This window comes from Microtus pennsylvanicus, chromosome 5, assembly GCF_037038515.1.
Source record: "Microtus pennsylvanicus isolate mMicPen1 chromosome 5, mMicPen1.hap1, whole genome shotgun sequence".
NCBI lineage: Eukaryota > Metazoa > Chordata > Mammalia > Rodentia > Cricetidae > Microtus > Microtus pennsylvanicus.
In genome coordinates, this window is record NC_134583.1 from 58,319,186 (window position 1) to 58,332,640 (window position 13,455).

The following is a 13,455-nucleotide window of genomic DNA, read 5'->3' on the forward strand; positions in this document are numbered from 1 at the left end:
TTCAGGAAATGAAGGTGAGTGACTTCAGGACATCTGATCTTTTTGATGATACTTTGGTGAGATTCACTAACTCATTCGATTTGTTCCTATAAGCTCCCTCATGCTGTAACCATTTGAGTGCCTGCTATGACCCAGGTACAGTACCATGTGTATAAAGTGCTAAGCTAGAATGAGCATTAACTCAGCTCCTGCAGTAGAGGAAATGTACATTTCTTTTGTTTTAGCATATGTGTGTGCACATGCACACATGTGTGAATGTGTATGTAGTGTGCATGTGGAACATGTTGGTGTAGATGTGCTCGATTGTGCATGTGGGTATGGAGGCTAGCAGTCAGCATCCATTATCTCCATTCATCACTCCCCACTTTATCTTATGAGGCAGAGTCTCTCTCTCTCTGAACCTGGAGCTCACTGTGTTGTCTACACTGACTAGCCAGTGAGCCACTGGGATCCATTTGTCTCTCTTCCTCCCCCTGTCCTAATTCTGGAGTTAGAGATGTTGTATGCCAGCCCTCCCAACTTCCCCATGGGTTCTGGAGACCTAAACTCAGGGCTTGACTTCACCCACTGAACCCATCCATCTTCATGGTCTGAGAAAGTATTAAGCAGATACATTAACAAAGAGAGACTGTGTGTGTGTGTGTGTGTGTGTGTGTGTGTGTGTGTGTGTGTGTGTGTGTGTAAGTGCTCAGCGTCTAGGAGGATTAAGACAACAAGACAAGTGTCCCTGGAGCATGGGCGCTGAAGGTCAGGCATTACCCAGATGAGGACAGGGAGAGGTAGGAAGTAGACAACGCTGATATAGGAATCTGCATGTCACCATGCCCGGCAATGAAAAGGACACCCCCTACTGCCCATTTGTGTTTGAATCACTCATTTGACCATCAGTGGAAATGTCTACATGATTCAATACGGAACATACCTGTGAGCTAGACACCAGCATGGCATACGTGCCATGTGGGCTGTTGATGTTGAGTAGCTCTGTGAGAACACACCCGCAGTCCAGCCACTGCTCAGGACTGAGCTTTTCACTCAGAGCCCTGCAGGAAAGAAAATCCACTCTGGGTATGCTGTCACTTGTACCTACCAGCCCTTGAAGTCAGGGTACTCAGGACCCCTCCACCGTCATGGAATATCTTCTCTGTCTTATTCTCTTTAAATATCTAAGGCCTCAGAGCAAGAGCACTGTGTTTCCTTTTCTAATGTGGAGGTGATTATAAATCCTCCTTAACACAGAGGGCTGCCAGTGGGAAGCTGCCCTCATTCCTTTTTCAGGTCAATGAATAAGAAAACAAGGTATGTACTTGACATCCAAGCGGATGAATAGATACAGGGTGAGAGTGTGTGTACACACACACATACATGCATTTTCATGTGTTCCGTGTTGTGAGGCAAATGTTGAGGTGAACGGTACTGAGAGAGAAGCAATACTAGTTCACACTGTATTTTTATGACATACCTGAGTCTGGAAACTTTATAAAGAGGTTTGTTTTGTTCATGACTCTTTTGTGATTCTTGTATTTAGGGGAACCAAGGCCCTAGCCTGTGTCAGTGTAGTGGGAAAATGGACTGGGAAATTGCTGTGCGATAAAGAACCAGATACATGAGGTTGTTTGTATTTTTTTTTATATGTATGGGTATTTTTCCTGCTTGACTGTGTATGTGTACCATGTGCATGTTGGGTGCCATGGAAGCCCCAGAACTGGAGTTACAGACAGTTGTGATTTGTAATATGAGTGCTGGGAATTGAACCCAGGTCTCCTAGAGAAGCACCCAGTTCTCCTAACATTTCTCTAGCCCCAATTATAGAAGGCATGTGGTTTGAGTGGCAGCTCACAGCCATGTTTAATACTGTGGTCCCTGAGGAACGTCCCAGACAGTGTGTCTGGAGACAGAAGACTTGGAGGTTGAGGGTTCTGTGGACAATGTCTGGGCAGTATCAGGACCTTTCTCTCCTCTGAAACTGTGTACCCCTGAAGGATGGGAATTCCTCATCTCTCCATCTTGTTAGTGGCCAGCCTGTGTCTCAGGTTTAGCTAAGTGTTGGTCTGTGATCTGCATTGAGCAAGGTTGACATCTCATCTCCATGGTTATTCCCAGTTTGTCCTTCCTGTTCTACAAGCATCATCCCCTTCCTTCTCCTGTAGCAACAGCCCTCAGGAAAACATTCATCTCCCAAACCCCCATAAACTGTCTCCTGGGCTCACTTCAAAGTATTGACTACCTAAGTCAGGGCTGCAGGGATGGCAGCTTTTGCTCTCCATGTATGAGGACCCAAATTAGGATACTACCACTCACATAACCCACCTCTGTGGGATGTGGTACCAGCCCAGCTCCAGGTTTAGTGAAAGACTCTATTCTAAAAGAATAAGGCTGAAACAGAATCACACACACACACACACACACACACACACACACACACACACACGTGCTAAGTGTAGGGCATCTGTGGTGGTTTGGATAAAATAACCTCCATAGCGTCACAGAGAGTGGCTTTTTTAGAAGGTATGGTCTTGTTGGAGTAGGTGTGGCCTTGTTGGAGGAAGTGTGTCACTAGGAGTGGGTTTTGAGGTTTGATGTTCAAGCCAGGCCCAAAGGTCACCCTCTCTTCCTGCTGCCTGGAGATCCAGATGTAGAACTCTCAGCTGCCTCTCCAGCACCATGTCTGCCTGTATGCCGACATGCTTCCCGTCATGATGACAATGGGCTAAATCTCTGAACCCATAAGCCAGCCCCAATTAAATGTTTTCGTTTATAAGAGTTGCTATGGTCATGGCATCTCATCACAGCAGTAAAACCCTAAGACAATATCCAACAGCCTACTATGGCTCCAGAAGCACATGTGTGCATATACTACACGCTATACAACACACACACACACACACACACACACTTCTTGAAAGATGTTCTGTTAGCTCTTAACTTGAAAACAATGAATGCCTCTCGGTGGCACATGGTTAAACAAGAGTGTGGTCATTACGTTCTGCTGCCTCAGTTAGATTAAGCTGTTGTGCTGTAACTGGGCATGGGAAGACATCTGGGTTATTGTATTTCTGTGCCTTGGCCAAGGCTCTCGTTTTACAGGTGATTTGAATTTGTAACAGTTAGTCCAAGTCTCTACTGCAGCTGTGTGCTCTTTGTATATTACTGCAATTCAACAACAACAACAAAAAATGTGCCAGAACATTTAATAGATGCCTACTGGGTAGCAGAAACTCAGGTCTGAGAAGATTCGCAAAGGTGAGGGAGACCCTGCTCCAGGGGCCCCCACAGGCCATGCAGATCCCACTCCTTGTCTTCTGTCTCTCTCCCTTACACAGAAGTTCTAAGTAGCAGATAAGATCAGGAGAAACTGCCCTGTTATGCTGGTGTGATTTTAATTACTTATTGAACTAGAAGAACATGCAGCAGAGAGACGCTTCCTGGTCCTTACAGCAGGGCAGGAGAGACTTCATTTTTATAATGAACTCTAAACTTCAAGCTACAGCCTCCCTCACAGGATGCCTTTTAAGATTTCCTCAAACTTATTTTCAAACAAGAGAAGAAAAGGTCATCCGATATAATTGCTGTAAAAGAAAAAAAAAAATCCCCTCATTAAGAAACCTCTAGCTGCCTTCAGGAATTCAAAAGACAAATGCTTAAGTGTGGACCCCTCTGCTCCTGCGGAATTAAGTCTGCTGAGAGAGTCTTTGCCATCTGTGTTCCCGGACCTCAGACTGGGTGAATAGACCCTCAGGGCACCCTACCCCTGGCCGTTTAAGTAAAGGACAGTTCATGGCTTTCTCTGTGATTCTGCGAAAATGGGTTGTCTTGTCAATCCATCCATTATAATCCTATCATTTGCAAAACACAAGAAGCATTAAAGTGGGGTTAGTAGCACCTGTCAATGCCAAAGATGGGAAAGAGAAACAATGGATCAATATAGCTACTCTTGCAGGCAAAATAGAAACACAGCTGGGAAATGGTGGCAGAGCTAACAAACCTGCCAGGGAGGGGGACTACATGAAAGCCAGGGTTGCTCTACAGAATCTGCGCGCCAGCTCACCCCCACACCCCCAGCAGAGCCCACCTTGGCACTGCTCCAGGTTCTGGCTGGGTTGAGAAATCGATGGAGAGGCCAGGAGGTGCTATGAGAATATGCTGCCTGGTGTTTGGTGCAAAGAATCATGAAATATTGTCTATTTGTCAAAGAGCTCGCAGTCGGCTTCAAAAGCTGGCCCAATAGCCTGACCTTTCACACCATCATGGAAGCAAACCTGTTGCGTACAGCTAGATCTGACCAGTGTTCGAAAGGAAGATAGGATCTGGTCATTCAAGCTTCTCAGAGGCTGGACAGGCAGTGAGGACAAATCTACACTCATAAAAGGAGTCAGGACACATGGAAAACACGCAGTGGGTCCTTAAGTCAACTGTTCACAAATATATAGTTAAATAAATAAATAGAAATAGAAAGTGCAGTGGAGAAACTGAGGCTGCCAGATTCCCACAGCAGGGAATATGGCCAACTCTACTTTTGGAAGAAGAATTCCACACCTGGCTGGGATGTGGATCCCTCAACAGGAAGTGCTGCCTCCCAATAGGAAGTCTTAAGTCAAAGCCAGCCAAGAATGTTAAGTTGTGTATTTATGGATCCTTGTAAATGTACAAAAAGAAAAGAATAGATACAGAGACTCTGATTTTTACTAATCCTCTTGTTTCCATGAGGCTGAAGTATTTAAAATAATGACGTACTTGTAAAGTGATAGTAAGTGAACCATCACGAACTTGGTAAATGTTTAAGAACCACTGGAGCTACCAGTGTATGGCAGCGTTGTAAGCAGCTTCCCTGTTGGAGAGGCGGAGGGGAAGACAGCTCACCAAGACAGAGAGGAGTGTCAAAGGGAGAAGAGACTAGTGGAGAGAGGGAAGACAGGAGTGACAAGGGAGAGGGAAGGAAAAGGAGAGATCAAAGAAGTAGGAAAGAAGGAAGGAGGAAGAAAGGAAAGAGAGAAGGAAGGAAAAGAGAGAGGGGAAGAAGGAAAAGGCAAGGGAGGAGGCAGGGAGGAAAGGTAGGCTAATCTAAGCAGGAAAGAGAAGAGCTGCGGGGTGCAGTGGGCTGCAGCCCAAGTTCGCTGCTGTGTCCTGCCTGGAATTCCTTCTCTCATCCCACCCAGCCCCTCTGAGATTGGCATCTTCATAGAAGTTGCATCTTCTCACTAATTTCCTTTTTGATATTTTAATTTATTGCGTTTTCATTGGGGCCGACTTTCCCTTTAAGGCATTGTAATTAATGGGCCAATCTAATTTCCTCTGAGACTGCCTTAATTGCCGTAATTCTCACTTATGTCTCTTAGGCATCCCTGTTGGCGGGCTTCATCTGCATTCACACTTTGGAGGCCTGAGTTATAAACAGATGTCAATACCGGGAGACAGCCCTCCCTCCATCCGCCACAATGCCGCATGGTGAAGCCTCAGGGCTCTGCCCTACCTTTTAACATCTCATTTAGAATCGAAATCTCTCAGTCTTGCGTGTAGTGGGATTTTCACGAATTTCCACCAAGAATGGACTATACTCTTTAAATAAGCGTAGTGTTTTTTAATAATTTCTTCCTTGAGTGAATTTCAAAATACTTTTATTTTCCTTTAGAAAAATAATATTGTTTGTGGAATCAGACCTGGGTTAGCAGAAGCAACAGGGGGTTCATGGAGATACAGAACTATAGTGGGTGCCTTCTTTGCCCAGGAATATAATGAGGGTGTTACAGGGTTGAGGGGCATACCCTTACCCAGACCCCAACCCTCAGGAGCTCCTGAATTGTGCAAATTTCAACTTTCACTGTGATGTTGATATTTTAAAGAATGTTAGAAACAGCTATCAAGTTTTGAGTCTAGTCGGGGGCTGTTTCTCTTCCCTTGGCAGTGCCGACCTATTTCTGAGTATTCGTGTGTTTTTATATAGTCTGCCATCAATTCACATTTTATTGTATTTGTAGCATTTACTCCCCATTCCACACCATGACATCCTTCTTACGGAATACACACCAGCTGTGGAGAAGCAAAGAAGCCAGAGACAACCATAAAAGATTCCAAACAAGGAGTCTGGTACTTGAGGTCTCCTTCCTCCTTAGTGCACACAGACAACAGAAAAGAGGCTTGGTCAGAACCAGAGTGAGCTCAGCATCCTCAGCCATGTCCCTGTTTCCATCTCTGAACCTTCCTTAGTTTATCTGTAAACTGGGGTTTTAGACCTAACTCAGGTGGGTGGTTTTGAAGATGAAATTAGCAAACTGTGCCATGCTCAGAATGACACCCAGCACTCTTGTATTCCTTGTGTGTTTGCTGACCTCCTCCTCCAGCTGCATGCTTCATCTTCCTCCTCCCCCAATGTCCTCCTTCTCCTCTTCTTGAACTCCTCCACTCCCTCCTTATCCACTCCTCTTCCCACTTCTATTTCTTCTCACCCCTTTCTCACTCAATTCTAAAAGCATTCTTCAAAGACCCTAGCCAGTAGAGCAGGGATTCGGGTATTTCTGATCTACACGGATAGACGATAAAGGTTGACGAGAAGAAAGTCCTACCCTCCAAACGTCAAGGCAACAATTTTGTTTACATATTTGACATAACCAGAGACCCCTCTCATTTTTCCTCTCCGTTCTGCTGGATTCTCATCATGTATTGCCACAGAACCTCGTGCTTGCCTCCAGGAGGATGCATGCAGCTGCTTACACCCAGGTGTCCCTCCCTAGATGGTCCTTGTAGTAATACAGGTAACACAGGGTTGGTGTCTGCAAATTCAGTGGTTCTTGATGATAACCTAAGGTTCTGGGTTTTCTGTTCACTGCAGCCCACCATATTTAATTATGTGATCAAATATATTAGAAAATATCAGGCATTTACTTTGAAATAAGGTCTCGTGTAGTCCAGGATGGCCTCAAACTCACTGTGTAGCCAAGGGTAACCTTATACTTCCTGATCTTGTCTCTGTCTCTGGGATACTGGGATTACAGGTGCACACCAACATAATCAGTTTGAGCAATGCAGGGATGAACCGCAGGACTTCTTGCATGCTGGGAAAGCACTCTCCTTGCCGTGGTCCAGCTCCCATCCCAACCTCAGCCCAGGGATGTACTTTGTACTACTTCTCCTGGTCGTCTATTTTGTCAAATGGAGAGTTTCTACTTCACCAACACCATTATAAGACTTTTCATGTAATAAAATATACATGGAGGGGGGGGCTGGAGAGATAGCTTAGAGGTTAAGAGCATTGCCTGCTCTTCCAAAGGTCCTGAGTTCAATTCCCAGCAACCACATGGTGGCTCACAACCATCTGTAATGAGGTCTGGTGCCCTCTCCTGGCCTGCAGGCATACACACAGACAGAACATTGTATACATAATAAATAAATAAATATTAAAAAACAAAAAAAAGAAAAGTTTATTTATAAAAAATATAATAAAAAATAAAATATACATGGAAGTTGCTACCTTCAGGCTACTGTGAGCCATACAATGATATCACATACATTCCAATATCCTGTCACCAACCCTGGTCTTCAGAACTCTCCCTTCTGCAAAAACTGAAACTGTCCCCAGTAAGGGATCCCCATTTCCCTACTCATCTGCCCCACTCTACATTCTGTCCCCCAAATTCTGGCTGTGGGCCACCTCGTGTAAGTGGGGTCACCCGTGTTTATCTTTTTGTGACTGACTTGTTTCACTTAGTTTGTTGTCTCTGGGTTTTGGCCTTCCATGTTAAGGCTAACAGTCAAGTGTGTGTGTGCGTGCGTATGTGTGTGTGTGTGTGTAGGCACACAGCTCTAGTGCCTGTGTACAGGTCTGAGGCTGTTCTCTCATTTAACAGTGTGGATTCTGAGTATCCTCCACAGGTCCTCAGACTTGGCAGCAAGTGTCTTTACCTGCTAAAGTCACCTGGCTAGCCAGTAATTCTATTTTTAATGGTTGAGGAAACACCATGCTTTTTCCACCGTGGCCTTCCTATTTCACATGTCAAACAACAGTATAATATGCATATTCTAGTCACCTCTCTTTCCTGTTCACACCAGTGATTTAATGCTGTCCCAATGAGGGCCGTGATCTCCCTAGATTTGATTTACATGTCCCTACTGATTCATGACAATCTATCCACTTTGGCCACTTGTACATTATCTTTAGAGAAATGTCTGCTTGATTCTTCCCCAGCTCTTAATTCAGTTGTTGGTAGTGGGGTGTAGTAGGGTGTGGTCTGTGCAATTCTCTTCACCTTCTGGCTGCCGTTTTCTTATTAGATTTGTGACTGCAGTATTTCCTCCCTCTTTCTTTTTATTTTTTGACTTTGTTGATAATGTCTTTTAATTCACAATTTCTGAACTTTTTCATAAAATCCTGATTGTCTGTTATTTTGTCTTCTCATGCTCATGTATTAGGGCTGTAGCCAAAAAAACGTCACTTAGTGAATTGCCATGAAGCTTTTGCTGTGTGCTTTCCTTCAAGGATTTCATTGACTTATTACTTTGTGTGTGTGTGTTATGCATATTGTATGCACACACTTGTGTGGGTACATGAGCTCACACACATGCAGAGGTCACAGGAGGACATTAGGATCTTGTTCTGTTGCTCTCCATCTTGAGACAGGGTCTGTTCCTGAACATGAAGCTACAGGGGCCAGCAGACATCAGCAATTCACTTGTCTCCATCTACCATAGCACTGGGGGTATAGTTGCATGTGCGACCACATCCAGATATTAAAAACAAAAACAAAGCCCACGGATGCTAGGGATTCAATCTAACTCAGGCACTCACGCTTCTCCGGCAAATGCTCTTTGCCATGGAGCCACCTCTTCAGGCTAAGTAAGGTCTTACATTTTAGCCTGTGATGCTCTGAGTTATTTATTTGCATTTGATGTTAGGTACTTAATGCTCTTGCATATGGATATCCAATCTCAGCCACTATTTGCTGAAAAGACTGTTATTTCCCTATTAATTGGTTTTGTCAACATCATCAAAATCCTCTGACCAGGGCCGACAAGATGTAAAGATGCTTAACTCACAAGTCTGACGACCTGAGTTTGATCCCTGGAACCCATATAAAGAAGGAAAACAGCTCACAAAGTGATTCTCTGAATTTCACATACAAACATATGCACATTAACACATGTGTGCATATTCAAACTCACATAGCAAAAACTTCTGGTCACATTTGTGATGACTTTCTTTGAGCATGCCTTGGTCTGAGTGTCTGTCTTTACATCAGCACCACTCTTTTCTGATCACTAACATCTTGGTTTTGGACCATGCAAGTCCTTTTGGCAATATCTGTTGCTTTGCTCTGTTTTGAAATAGCATCTCAGTACATAACCCAACCTGGCTTTGAATTCCTGATTCTCCTGCCTCAGTTTCCCCAGTGCTTCTGTACATTTCCATGTCCATCTTTGTTGCATTCTTTTGCAAGGTAATCTTGGCTCTTTTAGCATCCTTGAGATTATATCTACTTTTTGAGGGTTTTTTTTCTAGTTTTCAAAAAGTAGAAAACCATTATTGGGATTTTGGTAATATTTTTCACTTCAACTTAAAAGGATGTACCTTGAACTGTTTTTTGTATTCACGGGAAGTGACAAAGGTAGTAAAGAAGCTTCCTGCATATACTTCCTTCACTTCCTGCAATGACACTTGTCATATAACCTTAGCACATGACTATGACGATGAAGCTTGAGGGACAGCTCCATCTTCATTTGCAGTCAACCAAAGCAGGCTGTTGGACACTCTTGTGAGAGACTTTCTTGAAGAGATGATTTTAAAGGGAGAACAGCCCTAAATGTGGGCAGCAATTGCTGATGGCAACTCCATTAAGGGATGTGGAAGAGGGTACCTTGGCCTTCTGTCTACTTGCCTTTACTCTTGCTGATGAGTTCGTCTATCCTGTGGCTGTTGTATCTCTTTGTGCAGCTTCCTGAGGCTTCTGATGTAAACTGAAGAAGCAGTTCTATAGGAGCCTGCAGGATCAGAACTGCTGAACTCTGGCCTTGGGGCCTGAGAACCTACTGGAGTCTCAGGCTCTCTTGTGTGTGTGACAGCCATTGTTGGACCATATCATATATGCCTCTCTAATAAGTCTCCTTGTGACACATGTGCATGTGTTCACAAGCACACACACACACACACACACACACACACACACACACACACCACATTCATTCATCTCTATTCTTTTCGGGAACCCTGACAATGATCTAAATCAGAAAATTGACCGTGAAATAATATATCACCCACAACTCACCCCATGGCTCTTTTCCAATGTCCCAGTTTTCTGCTGTTCCCATCAGTTCTCCATCTTTCAGAAGGCTGAAGACCAAGTATGGGCTAGGGTTTTAGTCAGCATAGTCAGCTGACCGGTGGCAAGAAGAAAAAAAGGAGAGATCCTAAGAGGCAAGACTCTTGTCCCAATAAGCTTCCACAGAGGAGTATGCCCTGAATCATACCACTACACTTTACCAGGGTGAGGCAACGAAAGCGCCTCTGTTCATTGCTTCTGTGAATTCAGCCAAGGCTCTATGGACACAGTCGATGAATGGAATGGAGACTCGGGAGGCAATGTGCACCCTTCCAAGGTTTCAGGCGTCTCCATACTGGAATGAAGCGCATCCCTAAAAGGACTGGAAGTTGTGTTTTCCATAGAGCATCACATGTGTTGTCCATCCCTTGAGAATACTTCAAGTGATTTCTCTCTCTTTTTTTTTTTTGCTAGATTTTGAAGCTGAAATGACCCACAGGCAGTGTTTTCCATAAGCCTTGGTTGAATAGCTCACCAAGGCATTGCAAATCCCTTGTGAACTGAATGGGGTAGGAATATATACAGGTAAAAGTGTTCACTTTGGGCTTGGAGCAAGAACACTTTCTGGAGGAAGTCTGCACATCGATTTCTAAGGATAGGACTGAGCTGACACTTTAGGTTCTTTTGACAAATCAGAAGCGAGGGGGATAAGTGTGCAGAGCTAAGAAACTGCAAACACTAGAGAAGATATTAAGTTTGAGGAAATGAAAAGCTCATTAAATCTTCAAAGGAGGGTCTGGAGATGGCATCTGCACCAAGAAGAATCTTGCTTCATAGTTGAGAAGACTTTAGCAGGTGCCATCAACTGCCTTCACAGCACAGAACCAGGGTCTTAGGGTTTCTATTGCTGTGATGAAATACCATGGCCAAGGCAACTTGAGGGGGAAAGGGTTTGTTTATTATACATCACAGTTCACCATCAAAGGCAGTCAGGACAGGATCTCAAGAAGGTCAATATCCTGAAGGCAGAAGCTGATGCAGAGGCCATGGAGGAGCTGCTTGCTTTGATCAGCCTACTTTCTTATAGAAGCCAGGACCACCAGCCTAGGGATGACATCTCTGATAATGAACTGAGTCCTCCTCCATCAACCACTAACTGGGAAAATGCCCTACAGGCTTGTCTACAGTAGGATCTTAGGAAGGTATATTCTCAGTTGAGGTTCCCTCCTCTCTGATGACGCTAACTTATATCAAGTTGACATAAAACTAGCCAGCGCAGGCAGGACGTTGTTTTTTCATAAATACTACACTACATAAATACACACTACACTGAAGCACTAGAAGCTGTGGTTGGATAGCTGTCCTTTGGGCTGGAAAGAATGCAGCTTGTACTGACTGATGTGTGCACGTGAATCACAGAAAGGTGATAATTGGCTGTTTTACCATGAGCTTGGATAGTAAATGTAGACTAAATGTGGTTTCTCATTATTTATTTGATGTCCTTTTACAGTAAGAGGATGTATTTCATGGTTCCTTACTTCAGTGTTTCATGCCTATTTTGTTTAAATTAATGTCAAATTATGACATGACTTTGATGCTGAGTAAAATTTTTAATTTTATTTGTTAATGTTATTGTCAGTATATAAAACGACAAATGATGTTTGTGGTCAGAATCACACGTCTTGAAATTGTGCTAGCCCATTTTACTGACTGTAGCAATCAATGGCTTGAGCTTGTTTAGTGTTTTCCACATGATCATTTCATCTGGCAAGTAGAAGCACGGTAGCTTCTAACCTTGAATTTTCTGCTATTAATTTTGTTTTTCGTCCTTGCCTTACTAAAATTCCTAGAGCCAGTACAGTGCTGAAGACAAGCTCTGGGGAGAGTGCCCCACCTCCTCCACTGGAAATGTGTTCTGTCTTCCACACTTACATGTGACCTTTAGCTGTAAGTTTCCCGAATCATCCTGTATCTTGCTTACTATACTTTTCTTTTTTTCCTTTTTTTAAAATTATTATTACAGTCCTGTGCTCCAATTTGGGTCTCTGTGAGAACTCAAGAACAATGGCAATGGGTTTCTGATCCTACTGCACGCACTGGCTTTGTGGGAGCCTAGGCAGTTTGGATGCTCCAACTTACTAGACCTGGATGGAGGTGGGGGTTCCTTGGTCTTCCCACAGACAGGGAACCCTGATTGCTTTTCGGGCTGGGGGGAGACTTAATTGGGGGAGGGGGAGGGAAATGGGAGGCGGTGGCGGGGAAGAGACAGAAAACTTTAATAAATAAATAAATTAAAAAAAATTATTATTACAAATTTTCACCTCCTCCCCTCCTCCCCCTCCCCCATTCCCCCTTCCCCTCCCTCTCCAGTCAAAAAAGCAGTCAAAAATATGGAACGCTTCACGAATTTGCATGTCATCCTTGTGCAGGGGCCATGATAATCTTCTCTGTATCTTTCCAATTTTAGTATATGTGCTGCCAAAGCGAGCCCCTGACTATACTTTTCATAATCCTGAGTAGCTGTGGGTTTTTATCATGAGTGTATGTTGACTTTTATCAGAAGTTTTCATTGTATCTATTCAAATAGTTGTATGGTTTTATTGTGTCAACACAGTCAATTACATTGGTTGCTTTTTTTCTTGACGTTACCAATAAACTTCTTGATAATGATATATTCTAAGTTTTGATTGAGTGTACTAAGACGTCATTAAATAGTTTTGTTCAATTATGGATCCCACGAGGACAATATACTGTAACTTTTTAAATATCTGTACCAAGTGCTGCTACGAAGTTTTCTCTCTTCACAAGACTTGGGAGTTGAAAGTATTCTTCCCCCAATTTTCTCACAAATTGCTATTAGATGGTTGTTATTCTCCTCATAAATTTTTTTTTTATTTTTTTATTGATAAAAGGAGGATAAAGAAAAGAGAAAAAAAAACAAATTTCCACCTCCTCCCACCAGCCTCCCATTTCCCTCCCCCTCCTCCCACTCTTCTCCCCCTCCTCCCACTCTTTCCTCATAAATTTTTAATAGCATCCTGGGGTGTTACCCATGAAAGAGCACTTACCTAGCGTACCTCATGCAAAGCCTTCTGTTACACCCTAGCAGCAAAACAAAAAAGAAAGAAAGAAATTTCACAGAAGTCATTAGGAAAATAAACGACTAAATGGCTGGAGTATTTTGTTTGGTGGATTTTAATGGGCTTTTGTT

General features: G+C 43.5%; 1 non-coding gene across 1 annotated transcript; it reads right to left on the reverse strand.

Moving 5' to 3' along the window:
- Positions 1 to 12,628: 12,628 nt before the first annotated feature.
- On the reverse strand, positions 12,629 to 12,735 carry LOC142851504 (U6 spliceosomal RNA). The gene has a single exon (XR_012910817.1). It is a non-coding gene; the product is annotated as a U6 spliceosomal RNA (small nuclear RNA).
- Between the last annotated feature and the right edge of the window lie 720 nt (positions 12,736 to 13,455).